Raw genomic sequence first — 13,698 nt, forward strand, 5'->3', positions numbered from 1 at the left:
ATGATTATAGTTGAACATACAACATCTGTGTAATGAGAATATAGAATTTTCACAATTAAAACTTACTCTGACTGACAGAATATTTAACTGATTTCATCAGTAAATAATTATGTCCATTTGAAAATACAGTATCGTTTTACTTCTTTTCATGGTGCTGACCCGTTGTTTTTGAAATGAAATCAAACACTGTTTGAGATGTCAAATATGATCGGTTGAGGTGGCGCTCAATTTAGAAACTGCCTCCACTGACCTCTCCAATAAAGTTACCAGGCAAAAAAATACAAGTATATTTCAAAAATATCTGAAATGTCCTAAAAGAAGACCGTCCCGACACCAACACTTGCTACTACTGCTGCATGGCTGGTTGTCAGTAGTATATACAGTAAGTAGCTCACAGGTGTGAGGCTTTGAAGCCACAATAACTACACACTTCTCTTTTTTGAAAGGGGGAGTGTCAGCCTTTTGCAGAGGCAGTGCTCAACATTCTGGTGACTTACACAAGCAAGTTGCTAAGTGCCACGCTTGCATTGACCATGTTCATAATGGAGAGAAATCAATAGAGCACTAGGGAAATCCCTGCCTAGCTACAAACCTATAAGCCCCTGGGCAGCTGGATCCATTGCATCAGTTAAAAAAAAAGACAAATGGCAGTGTACCATGGAGTCTGCATCTTGGAACATTATGAATGTGCCGCATTCAAACCTAGGAAAGCATTGATTGGCTGCCAGTGGTAAATCATCACAGGAGCTGTGAATAATCAACACCCAGGGGAGTGAGACAGTAAGCTGTTTACCACAGAGCCATTGGAAGCAACATAAGCATTGTAATACCTCATGCCAGACAGTGCCTGGAGAGCTGATTTCTTAAAGGAAAAAAAGAGTCTGTGGTTTGGTGCAGTTTAAGCCAGAATCTACCTTGCCCTGTCTGTAAGATATATTTTCAGAATTAAGTTTTCAAAAGATGCAACACATTTTCTTTTACTGCTTAGTAGACTGTATTTTTAATCAGCCAGCTAATAATAGGATTATTATTTATTTTAAAGTACTTCATACAGAACTGAATAGGAGGCATGTTATTGTAAAGATCTTAACATAGTTAGTTCAAATAAAATTAATTTTCTGCCCAAACCTTCAAGATAAATTAATATGAATGCTGAAACATTTGCTTAGTCTGACCTTACAAAACCTATTGTGCTCTGGAGGTGTATTTTACTGTCTCTGCTTTGATGAACTACGTTCTGACACATCTATAAAGTGGCATGACATATGAAAGGGGCAACTACTGGTGCTGTTTTTCATTTATCAGAGATCTAGATTGAAATATTGGTTTCAGCTTAGTAAAACTGAAGTCAAATAGTTTTGCCACCGATCTTTCATAATCTGTTGCTTATAAAACATGTTTTAGGCAGGGCATTATTCATATATGCAAATCTGAACAGACACCACACACAGTGAAAATGGAAACCACTCCTTTTTCTTATACACAAGCGCCATGCTATTCCCTCAAGAGAGCAGATTGGCTTGGTTTTTAGCTGTATTGTGTGTGCCAAAAAGCATTTTGATCTTCATAATAATGAAATTTAAACTGCAGAAGGACTTTGCTAAACACAATAAATGGCTAACTAGCATCATTTAAATAAAAGCCCTTGGCTTTGGCTTCTATAAGTGTTATGTGTTAAGAAGGAAAATGCAAAAGCCATACTGAAAGTATCTTCTTAAGCAAGCTACCACACTGTTTAAAAACAATATTCTATTTCTATGGCGAAAATAAAAAAAAAAACACTCACCCTCAGTGTGGAAAGAAGAGTACAACACCAGCACCAACCACCAGTGTAATTTCAAAAGTAATTACAATATGAACATGACTAGAATGGTGATTTTGCCAGTCCAATAGATATCAATTTTTGTATTCAATATATTTCCAAAAAAAATTCTAATTGCCCCCCATTAATGTAAATGGAAGGCTTCTATAGTTATACATCAACGGTGTAAATAGTACAGTATAGTGTTTCAAGGTAATTTTCTACACCATTTCAAAAAACTAGGTACTAGGAATATAAACTATGCACACATTAGCTGCTATAATGAGTGTTCAATCACATCACTGTGCAAAATTGCATAAAAAACAAAACAAGGGTTTTTATTCTACAAGAAATGTTTGCCTTTATTTTACTGTAATTAAGTCCCATTTAAACACGAGGCTCGCAAGCTATGTTTTGTGCTTATCGATGTAATATGTACACACATAGTATATGCATTCTTTGTGCTGATTGCATCTGTTTATTCATTTTAAAACAAGTTGTACCTGTTTAATATGTCAAAAATTAGACAAGTCACTATTTTATACTGTTTCTGAAGGGTTATTTTTGACATAATGCCCAGCAGAATAAAGAGAAGCCTAATAAAAAATTTGTTTTATGTTCTTGAACAAAACTAAGAATAGGCAACCCTTTATAAGCAGCTTTTTACACTCCTCCTCCAAGAAGAAAAACTGTGAGTGACTTTCCAGCTGAAACATCTTATAACATAATACAATTGATACTGGGCTTGCATCTCAGCCCAGGTATTGTTGGTGTGAAGTCTGCATGCTCTTTCCATATCTGCAAGGGTTTATTACTTCTTGAAGTGTGTGTGTTGGATCAATTGCTGGTTCTGGATTGGGTGAGTGTGGGTGGCATCTGTAATTGACTGGCACCCATCCAGGGTTACCATACAACTTGCATTGGACCCTGCTCCCTATGTCTCAAAAACTGAGGTGGATTTAACAAGTGGATGTATTTATTTTAAAATTCTGAACGAATTACTACACTTATGAAATGGGTTATGAGCCACCTACGGCTTGTAGTCTTGATGTAGTATAGAATTTTAGTCAAATATTTTTAATCAATACATGATCATTTTTACAATTTAATACAAGCATATACTTAAATGAAGATGTAACAATGGAGTATTAAAAGCATGAGGAAAAAGACTGAAGGTAACTAAATGCAGTTTAAAGCTTGGGCATGTGAGGAATTTGCCTCATTTACAGGAGCCGCCAAGATAGTTGCTAAGGTTAAAATGAAGTAGATGTGTGATGAACACTCCCTTAAAAAGTGAGAACAAACTAGTGAGAAAGCCTAAACAACCCTATTATGAAGTGGTGATAAGATCAATGGGAAAACCCATAGGACACCCCTGTTAACAAAGCGATGTTTAAAATAATGGAAGAATCGACATGTATACGAAGTTACTGGTGGCTGTAGCTGAATGACAAAGATGATAGAAAATTGCATATTAAGAGTCAGGTGATGTGTTGTATCAGACAAGGTAATGCTAATAGGAAAGTATAAAAGGGAATGAATTGTTTTCTTGATTGCTCACTCTGTGGATTTAGATATTTGTGCACATCTATGTGCAAATAAAGAATCGCTCTGCATTTTCATCTCGTCTCCTTGAACGATTTATTTGAAAATAGAGGAAAGTTATTTTCTACAATAGCAGTTAAGTGATTTTCACCTCTTATATAAGTCTTGGCCTACATTTTAACTTTCCCCAAAGTTGCACTTTTTAGTCAGTGCATAGAATTTTTACTCAATGTACTCTGGTCACACAATGGATAAGACAACTAATATTGTTGTAATGTATTTAAAAGGATATTTAAACCTCTATGCATTACAAGGAACCATGCACAATAGAAGCCTTATGAATTCTGGAATCTTATACTCATTTTAAAATAAATATACATAATGACTTTTATTTGAAATTCTACCTAGTTAATGAACTTTGCTACTTAAAAGAATGATCTCTTACTTTAATTGACAGTGGTCTTCCCTAGACTTTCTAGTATATTCTGATATATTGATGGATATTTGAGGAGTAAACCGCAAGACAATGATTATATTTTTATTGTATGTACATTAAAGAACCATCAACAAAAATCAAATTAATAATATATTGAACAATTATTATAAAAGTAAAGCTGAATAAATTGGACTCTGCAGCCGCATAAATAAAAGGTAGAGTACCACTTCTGGTTAATGGAAATAGCCTACAAATTGATATAAATCTACGTTTTGTACCTAATACTTGTATGCAAAATTTTGTTGACCTAAGTGACAGCGTACTCAAGTTATCGTGTTTACATACACACACACACACATACACACAGACAGACAGACAGATATAATTCCAAAAATGGCATTTTCGGATTCAGGGAGGTCTAAAACGTCGAGATTCATCAAAATCTCGAAAAGGAATTTTTGGAGGATTCTAATACTTCCCCTATACTACTATACGAGAAAGTAAAAAGAAATTGTCACTAGCTATACTTGAGATGTTACTGAATATTCATTTGAAATCCCACCTATGATGTTGAGTACACAAGCATAAACATTATTTTTATCGTTTTCTGGGTTTACCAAGTTGGTCAGCTACATCCCAAATCTTGTTCCTCCACTGTCTGTGGTTCTTATATCTTCTTGGGTGTAATCAATTCTTCTTATATTATTTGCCACCATGCCCAACCTCATCTTCTTCAGCCCCATTCCCACCTCCTCCACTCCACTACAGTGTACCTCTTAACCAATTTGTCCTCTACCTTCCGCTCAGCATGCCCAAACCACCTTATACTGTTGCTGTTTAGCACAACAGCTACCGCCTCAATACCTAGCCTTTCTCTTAACTCTGCATTCAGCCTTCCCTTAGTCCATGACACCTCATAAATCCACCTGATTACTACACATGCACAATGGGACAATACAACAAGAAAAATAATTAGACATTCACTATTTATGCAAGACAGCAGCACAATGTACAAAATTAAAAAGATATTTCTTCAGGAGCAGCACTTTTGTGCACAGCATGACATCATTGTCATTCAAAAGCTACATGCATACAGCACTTTACCACATAGAAATACGAAAAGGAACAAATCAAAAGCTTGTGTTATCTTTTATTTGGTGAGGTGGGAGTTCCAAAAGCTCTAGCATGATGATCTACAAGTAACACTTAAGCATGTAGGAACCGTCTGAAATCAGCATACTGTAGTTCTCCCTCGATTTTACTGGCTTTCCTCCAGGTGTCCCAGTTTTCATTTTTTTGGGTGTTACATTATTTGGTGACCATTACTGGGCCAGTGAATGCATGTGTGAATGACTGGTTCCATCCCCTATGACCCTGAACTGTGAAAAGCAGGTGGATTTTTTACACTTGAGTCTGAAGTACATTAAAAATCCCAATAGTATAATTTCAGCTTTATTTCTCCAAATTTTCCTTAATGTAAAGCTAAACCATCTATTTTTAATTTTGCTATCTTTTGTAATTTCATTTGCAGTGTTTTGGTGTATCCCCTAAGTTGTAGTACATAATGATGTTGTTTGTTGCTTAGAAATAGTGTTGGCTATGAATGATGCTAAAAAATAAAGATTCATTGATAGTCTGGTTTAATTCCCTTGTGATTGATTCTTCTTTTTTATTTAAATTCCAGTGAAAGCTGATTCCATGGATACAATATACTGTATTATCAGAGTAGCAAATAGGCCTAGGCTGCTTTCAGATTTCTTCTTGTTTAGCAAAAGCTCTTTAGCCTTCAGGTATTATTAAAACATTTTAAAGTATTTCCAAAATTATAGTCAGCTTTTTATTTACCAAGTTACAAGTATATAAGTTTGGTGTGTTACTGGTACTCATGTTAGAAATGTTCACTTCATTTGCTGCTATTTCAAGAGCTTGTTGCACCTACTTGTGAGAATTTCAAATAAGGCTTCCGCCAGGATTTTACCAATGTTCAATCTGTGATGTTATCTGAACTATTCCCTTGTGACCCGATTGTTCAGGAGATAATCCTAAATTTAAAATATTCACTGCTGCTGAGGACTGAATTAGTTATGAAAAACTAATTCAAAACATAGCTTTTTTTCTTTTTTTTTTAGTCACTCATTTCAGTATTTCCAGAGGTTGTCACTAATATGATGGGATGAATGCTATGGCATTAGAGGGCATGTCTGAACTAGCCAGACGGTCATTATTACTTTATTTCATTTTGAGACAGAGCAATGTGCAGTTTATACTCGTTTCAACAGGAATAAACTACTACTTTTTCAGCCAGCAAAATAATGGCTTTTTCCCTTACTAAAGGTGCTGAAATATTTAAATATACCATCCAGGGCTCAGCAGAAAACTTGTCTGGACTATTCAAGTTCATTCTATTTGGATGCATGACACTGTGCAATAATCCATATAATTCTGCTTTCATTTGTTGAGCATATGGAAAAACAGGAATGGTCACATAAGTACTTAGACAGCTGAAGTGATAGAAATGCGCTTCTTTCTTATTCAGGATGGATTAGCCTGGTGGGGTCCATCGTGCAGGTGCTGATCTGCATCTAATCAGACAGAACAATGCATGATTACACTTTATCTCATCCCACCCCCAAGAAAATGGCAAAAAAAGTTTAAAATGCAGTATACTCTTACTGTAGTGCTCCACTGTTCTTTCTGCATTTACACTTCTCTATGCTTTTAATGTGACAAGAGTCCAAAACAAATGCTTTTAACGTTTATGTTAACAACCCAAGCCTTCTGTCAGGCTGTAAAATGCAAAGACGCCTATTTCCTCAGCAGGACCACCACTCACAGCTTCAATTCAGACCATATCCACAGCAAGCAGCTCTGAACTGCCCTGCCAGCTATAAACACCCAGCAATTAGCCATTTAACACTCCCTGCTGACCCCTAAATGGATTCAAAAATGTTTTCTTCTATTACATCTCTGTACACATGTCACACATCTATTACCTGCTTTTGAACTCCATGTAGATGCCCTCATGCAGGTTGTTTTTCGAGCAGCTGTCCCATAAGTGCGAAAGTATTGTCCCCTATTTGTGATCATTCTTTATTGTAGCACAATGAGTGTGTGAGTGCTTGTGATAGTGGTTTGCTCTTAAAATAAAGCTTGATTTTCAAATGATTGCATGTTCTTCCCAAAGTAAATAAATAACGAATATAATGTAAATGAACTAAAATAATCAATTTGGGGAATTTCACTACATTTTTACAAACTAAACACAAGTAATTTTGCTTATTGTCAGCTGTAATCTGTTCTTGCTTGTGAGTTGATTAATTACAAATAAAAGTCTTTGTACAAATAAAATGCAGTAGTAGCATAACCGCTTAATAGCTTACAAACAAGAAACATTCATTAGTTCACTGGTGTCCGTCTATTAGCTAAAAACTAACATCTCCCGTAACTTCCCTGTTTACTTCTGAAATCATAAATTTGTTTTTTCTTGATGAACAAGGTGATACTTATGGTAGAGTTTTCTACACCCATTATTATAAAGAACTTGTGCTGTTTTCCATCTCTTCTGCTTGTGTGCTTAAATTAATGTACTGTAGATAATATTCTCAAACTTGTTTAAACCAGTTCCAGTTTCTGAGGGATTGCAGTCTGTCCCAATGGCACTTGAAATAAGTAAGGAACTCTAGATGGGCACCAGCCAATGAAGATTGAACTCCTGCATGCACTTTTACTCACATTGGCCAATTTGGAATTGCAGATCAACCTAACATACACGTATTTTGGATATGGGAGGACAACTTTGGTAACCAGAAAAGGGCATTTGCAGACATTGGGGGAACACAATTTCCCCACTGTCAATGAAAAGGCACAACATTCAGACCCAAAATGATGGATACATGTTGCAGCTGCACAAACTACTGTGTCACCATGCTGCACTATGTGTTGTTAATAGTGTGGCCATATAGAAAATAAAAATTTGGGTATCTAATTTTATTTTAATATTTTAACATCAACATTAGGGAAATCTTTTGTGTCTTAATTAAAATTAAGCAAAATGGTCAAAGTATGTCTTTCATCTTTTTCTTTTTGGTAGAGTTGTCAACAGTCAGAAAATGTGTTACGCTTAAAAGAGGGTTAATTGTGAATATACAGTGTGACGGGTGGCCACAGCCATTACCTAAAAGGGACATGAGCTGTATGGAAGGCCCAGGGGGGAGAGAGCATTGGTAAAGTAATACCTTCCCCAGGATGCCAACTGTATGGAAAGACCAGGGCAGAGAGCATTGGGAAGGCAATATCTTCCCTGGGACGCTAGAGGGTAGCTCTCCTGGGTGGCTGTGACCCCAATATATCCAATGGGGCATGCTTGGAGTTGGAGTTTGGCACAGCCCTGTTGGGTTCCATGGGGGCCACCAGGAGGGGATGCAGAGCCCTTCCCTGGCTTCTCACCACACCTGGGAGTGATTTCAGGTCTGAATAATGAGCCACCTAGAACACTCCCGGGTCCAACACAAAAGGAGCCGCCTCACTCCATTCGTGGAGCCAGATTTGGGATGACATCTCTGAACACTTACAGGAAGCACACATACCAAGGTTGGAGAATGCAGTTATCAAGTTACGAAGGTCAGATATCTATGGATGGCTGGAGTCACTCTGCACTCATTTCAACAAGAACAAAAGGATAACTCTGTGGTACTAAAAGCCCATGTCATCTCCTAAGTGTATAAGAATTTTTCTTACCATATTGCTTGGGTTTGCCTAGGTATTAATTTTATGGAGTATTATATTTGATTTCCTTACACTCCACCAATTAATAGAAGCACTTAATAAATGCATAATATGTGTGCTGTTTATAATATAGAAAACAGGCTTAAATTAATACCTTTGTAATAGCATAATAAATTGATTTAACAATTATTGTAGCTTAAATAGACATTGACAATTGTGTTAAATGTTATTTTTTATGCCCCCATGCATTTCTACATTTAAATCAAACTATTATTAAATTGATTTCAATTATTACATTTATTTCCAAATTGATTTCTCAACTCATGTTTGTTCAGAATGACAGCACATTAATCAGAATTTTTTATGAATTTTTATGAAAAATTCCATTAATTGTATTAGTTTATAGTGCGGTTCATCAAGTACAAGCTTTGAGTGTTTATACACTTTAATAGCCGAAGCAGTTAAAGTACACATCACTCACATTAGAGAAGAGGACAAGTTTTGCAAGAGTTGTGTGACCACCACAATGTGCTGTAATAGCACTCTAGCTGGGGCAGATATGATTCTCATTTTGGAATACATATCTGGGGACAACTTGTTAAAAAGTTTGTAGTGAACGGTGGTGTAATCCAAAGGCAATGTCCACAGTACTTCTCACAAAAACACCTTCTCCTAGCTTCTCCAGTCCATGAAGTATAAATCTCCAGTTTCTAGCAGAGAGCAAAAGAAATTTAACAAAGCACTTGACGCTGAACGGAAATAAAATACTAAACCTGCTGTTCTCGGTTCAGGAACTCAGCAGCAGCAGAAGGTAGCAGAAGTTTAATGATTAGTTTGTACATTGTAATGAGTGCTATGACAGAAGACACGGACACACACTGCAGCAGCTCCATGTGTTTGAGAAGTGCTTCCATTTGTTACAATATCTTTCTGTCATTTTGACTATTGCATCTCTATAAGGTATAACAATAGGAAAGAGTGTAGATAAACCCTGTAGTCTATGTACAGTATATACTATGTGTTAAAGCACTGTGGCATTTTACCTTGGCATATTTGCACTTCCAAGTGACAGAAATGTTAACTTACTTTAGTTATTCATTTAGATGTATATTCAGAAGGTCGAAGTTTTGCAGCTGTGTTTGTTGTTCTACAGGTGTCATTTGGCATATTTTCTGATTTGAGTGTTTTGAGCGCAGAAATGTGAATCTCCTGTAGTTCTTCGTTATCAACTCTCTTAACGGCATGTCTTTTCACGTTTTCTTTATGGGTTGTGATACATTATTTACTTCAAATGCATATCTTACGATTCATATTTTCTCGAACATAGCTAGCAATTCTTTCAACCTTTAATCGACTCCTATACTGTCATCATAACTGAACAACAGAGGGCACATACAACACCTGAGACATGTCATTTACTAGTTCCCTGATGCTTGTGAATGCCAATGTGTAATCTGATGTTATAGAATTGCTTTTCCCTTACAACAGCTTATGTTTATTTTTAATACATGCAATGTGTTCTCTGCACACAGAAACATTTATATGTTTCAATGTTTTTTAAAAGACTTTTTCGACTCAGAATCAGAAGCTTACTCTCTGTCAGACCAGAATAATTAGAGCACCTCTGATCTTTGCAGTTCAAAATCCCTTTCCTACTTTGAGTACCATCTTCATGGGGCACTGGATTAATTTAGAATTGTGCAACTTAGTGAGACTTTTATTTGTCCCCACCCAGTTTTAAGCAAAATTCATTCATGGTTTTGCCCAGAAATATATACAGAATTATACATTTGGCTCAGTGAGGCTAGACTGATAGTAAATATTATTCTAGGATATTTTTACTTTTCCTGGTAGGCATATGATGCTGGTGGGAAAAAAAAGTATTTGCAAAGAGACATGCCTTGTTTTTTAAATCGCTAAATTTTCAAAACAATTGAACTTTTACAAAATGATAGTGCTAGTTGTAGACGTTCATATGTCTTTGAATGAGATGATAAGGATTAGTTCACTGTTGTCAAGGTCTTGCCTTACTTGTAGACACTGTGAGCCTTGCATTGTACAGGACTGTTCACAAAATTGACAGTAGTTATAGGCCTTAGCCATGGTAATAGCTTGGACATTTCCAAGAAGCCTGGATAACCCATCAACCTGGATATTTCATTCAGTAGATATAGTCACATATACCGATGACCTCTAGCAAACTTTGTGATAGCCACATGTGTGAAAGGGACTGTTAAATACTCCACAATTATTATCATAGCTTTAAGTGGAGTAGGAGAGTGAATACAAGTTGCATGTTGATTAGACTACACAAGCAAGAATTTCATTTTACTCTGTATACAAGGCTCTATAAACCAATAAATATTTTTTTTTCTTTTGCATATCAGTACAGCTCATTTATGGAATGTAGTATCACTGTAGACAGTGCAACTCCCTCTCAGGTCCCAACTCCTTGATTCAAATCCTGGCTATTGTAAGTATGCACATTCTCCCAATGTCTTTATTTGCTCTCCTTTAATATCCCAAAAATGTGTAGGTTACTTAATCAATAACTAAAATTTGCCCAGGTAAATGAGTATGCTATCCTGTCTTGTGTTTGGTGAGACTGAGATAAGAAGAAGCACCTAATTGGATAAATGGATTAGAAAGAGAATAGGTTCACGTTTATATAAAGCTAACAAGAATCTTCAAATGTATTTTGTTAACACCAAATAATTATAATACTCCCATATTTTTGGCAAGCAGCAAATTTGTGATAAAAAGTGATGCACTTCACAGTTAAGAATTTATCTGACATCAGCCACTAATGTTTAATAACTGATAATACATTTCTCGTCGGTAAATGTAAAAAATAACCCAGACGGATATTTCTCATCATATTCCCTGGAAAGTAGGACTGCCCAAAAAGAATTTAAAAATAATTGTAAAAACGTATAGAATTTAAAAAGGAAAATACTGCATTAAATTAAGTGCATACGATGTTTAAAAAACATGAATGTGTGGAAGTTTATTATTTATAGTATTTTTTATATTGATCCATAAACCAGAACAATGAATAAGTGAAATTGGTTGCTACTACAATTTTAGTAAGCAGATGCAAAAATATTTTAATAAACAAGCTGCATATAATTGCTTGACAGTTATTATTCTAAGTGCTGCCAAAATTTTATTTTGTTCTATTTAATTGCTTTGGGTACGTGCCAAAAAAGGGTGCCATGGTTTTTGGTGAGACATGCGGCATGTGTCATGTTTTAAACTGCCCACAGTGCCATGTAGTGCCAGGCATGTATAGCATTTTAAGGATGAGCAGAATGTCAAGTACTGGACAGGGAACTAATTCATGCAGGAAGAGTAGGGAATAAACAGAAAAGAACATTGGTGGCTGAAGCAATAATCAGATAAGAGTATTTTTGTTTAGTGTGGTATGCTGGATTTCTGAATTTTTATCAAATCATTAATTTGGCTTTCTTTTTACCAAATCATTTTTAGAATTCATTAGGTTTGGATTATTTGTGTGTGTGATTTTTTTTTTTACCTGCAAGCAATGTAATTCCTCATGGATATATTGGTAAACAAGAAGTCATCTCAGCCGGGAGCCTGCAGAGACCTATTCTTACTGCTTAGAATTTTGCTCCTGGAGATGTTGGATCTGAATTGGCTAAAAAAAGAAAATAAAATAGCCCCATGTTCCCCACACAGCTCATAAGACTGGTTCAAGTTACAAACACTGCTACATCATTTGCCAGCATTTGCTTTTATTCTGGCTTCAAACTGAAAACCACAGAGTGGCTTATCCTCTCGTTACACATTCCCCTTGGATTAATCTGCTATAGAGTCTGTTGGTGTCTTTTGTGCTGACAGAAGTATTTGGTTGCATTGCCTTTAAAAAGCCTCAGTAAAAAATCTAAAAGTAAAATAGGCAACAGAAATGGCATTATTTTTTAATATTTAAGTTCAACTACAAAACTTTCATAACTACAAAAGCAATATGCTTTAATTCAGTGAAAGTTGAAAAAAAACTGCAAATTGCCACCAAAAAGTTATTTGACCTGTGGCATCCAAAATATAAACTGATTTAGGCAGCTAACAATGGAAAGCAGGTTGTGTGAAATGTTTGAAATGTCTTATACAGGTCAGTTCACTATTTGAGTCAGTTACTGTACTGTATCTTTAATATTTTATAAAAAGAGCTTTAAAGTCTCTTTTTATATTTTTCCAATGCTTTTGTTTAAGTATGCACTGCTATAGTATATCCTTCTATTTTCTCACAGCAAAGATAATTTGTATATGTCAGTTAGGTAGATATGAAAATGTTACTCTATACTATTTATATTTTATCCTAGCATCACATAAATATTCTTTTTTTGATTAATTCTGGAATTGCCTCTGTGATTATTTACACAATTTAAACACAGTACATATCAATACTTTTTCAAAATCGACTTCATGATTGTGTGGCTTACTAGCTTCTTGATTCCTGCACAACTGTCTCTCTAGCATATTTATTTTACTGTAGATCATCTTGTCATCTTCTGCCTATAATGCTTTGTCAGCATCATACTACTTTCCTTGTGTCATATTTTTCTTTTTGTCCCACTGTGCACATTATTTTCCTTTCCACTTTACCCTTCACACTTAATTCTTATGAGGGCTAACACACTCTTTTTAGCAATAAATGTACAAATTTGCTTTTTACACTCTACTCATTCTTACGCCAGACCTTTAATCCTGGCCAAAAGTTGTTGTGCTACCAACCAATAATGATACATCCCACTCATTTTTGTACATGCCACATTTTCTTTTCTTTATAGTCTTATAAATTTAATGTTTTCTTAAAGTATAAATACAAATAATTGCATTTTCTCAAAATCAGCATTCTTTTATATCAAAGACAGAGGTACTATAAGTTGTAGCACAGCTAAGTGTCCTTGTGTGTATGAATTAAACTGGTGATGGGCTAGAAGCCTACATGGTACATGGTTGGATCCTGCTTTGTACACAGTGCTCCTTGGGTAGGATTATGCACCATCCAACTTATTATTGGAAAAAATAAGTTCAAAAATAGATGGATGTATGGGTTTAGTGCTCTTGTAAATGTGGTCCACCAGCCTGGCACCACCACCTGAACTCGACACAGACAAGCATGGGACACAAGTTCAAGGTACACATGTTTTCATTTTTTTCTTTTTCC

This window comes from Polypterus senegalus, chromosome 3 (assembly GCF_016835505.1).
Source record: "Polypterus senegalus isolate Bchr_013 chromosome 3, ASM1683550v1, whole genome shotgun sequence".
Classification (NCBI taxonomy): Eukaryota; Metazoa; Chordata; class Cladistia; order Polypteriformes; family Polypteridae; genus Polypterus; species Polypterus senegalus.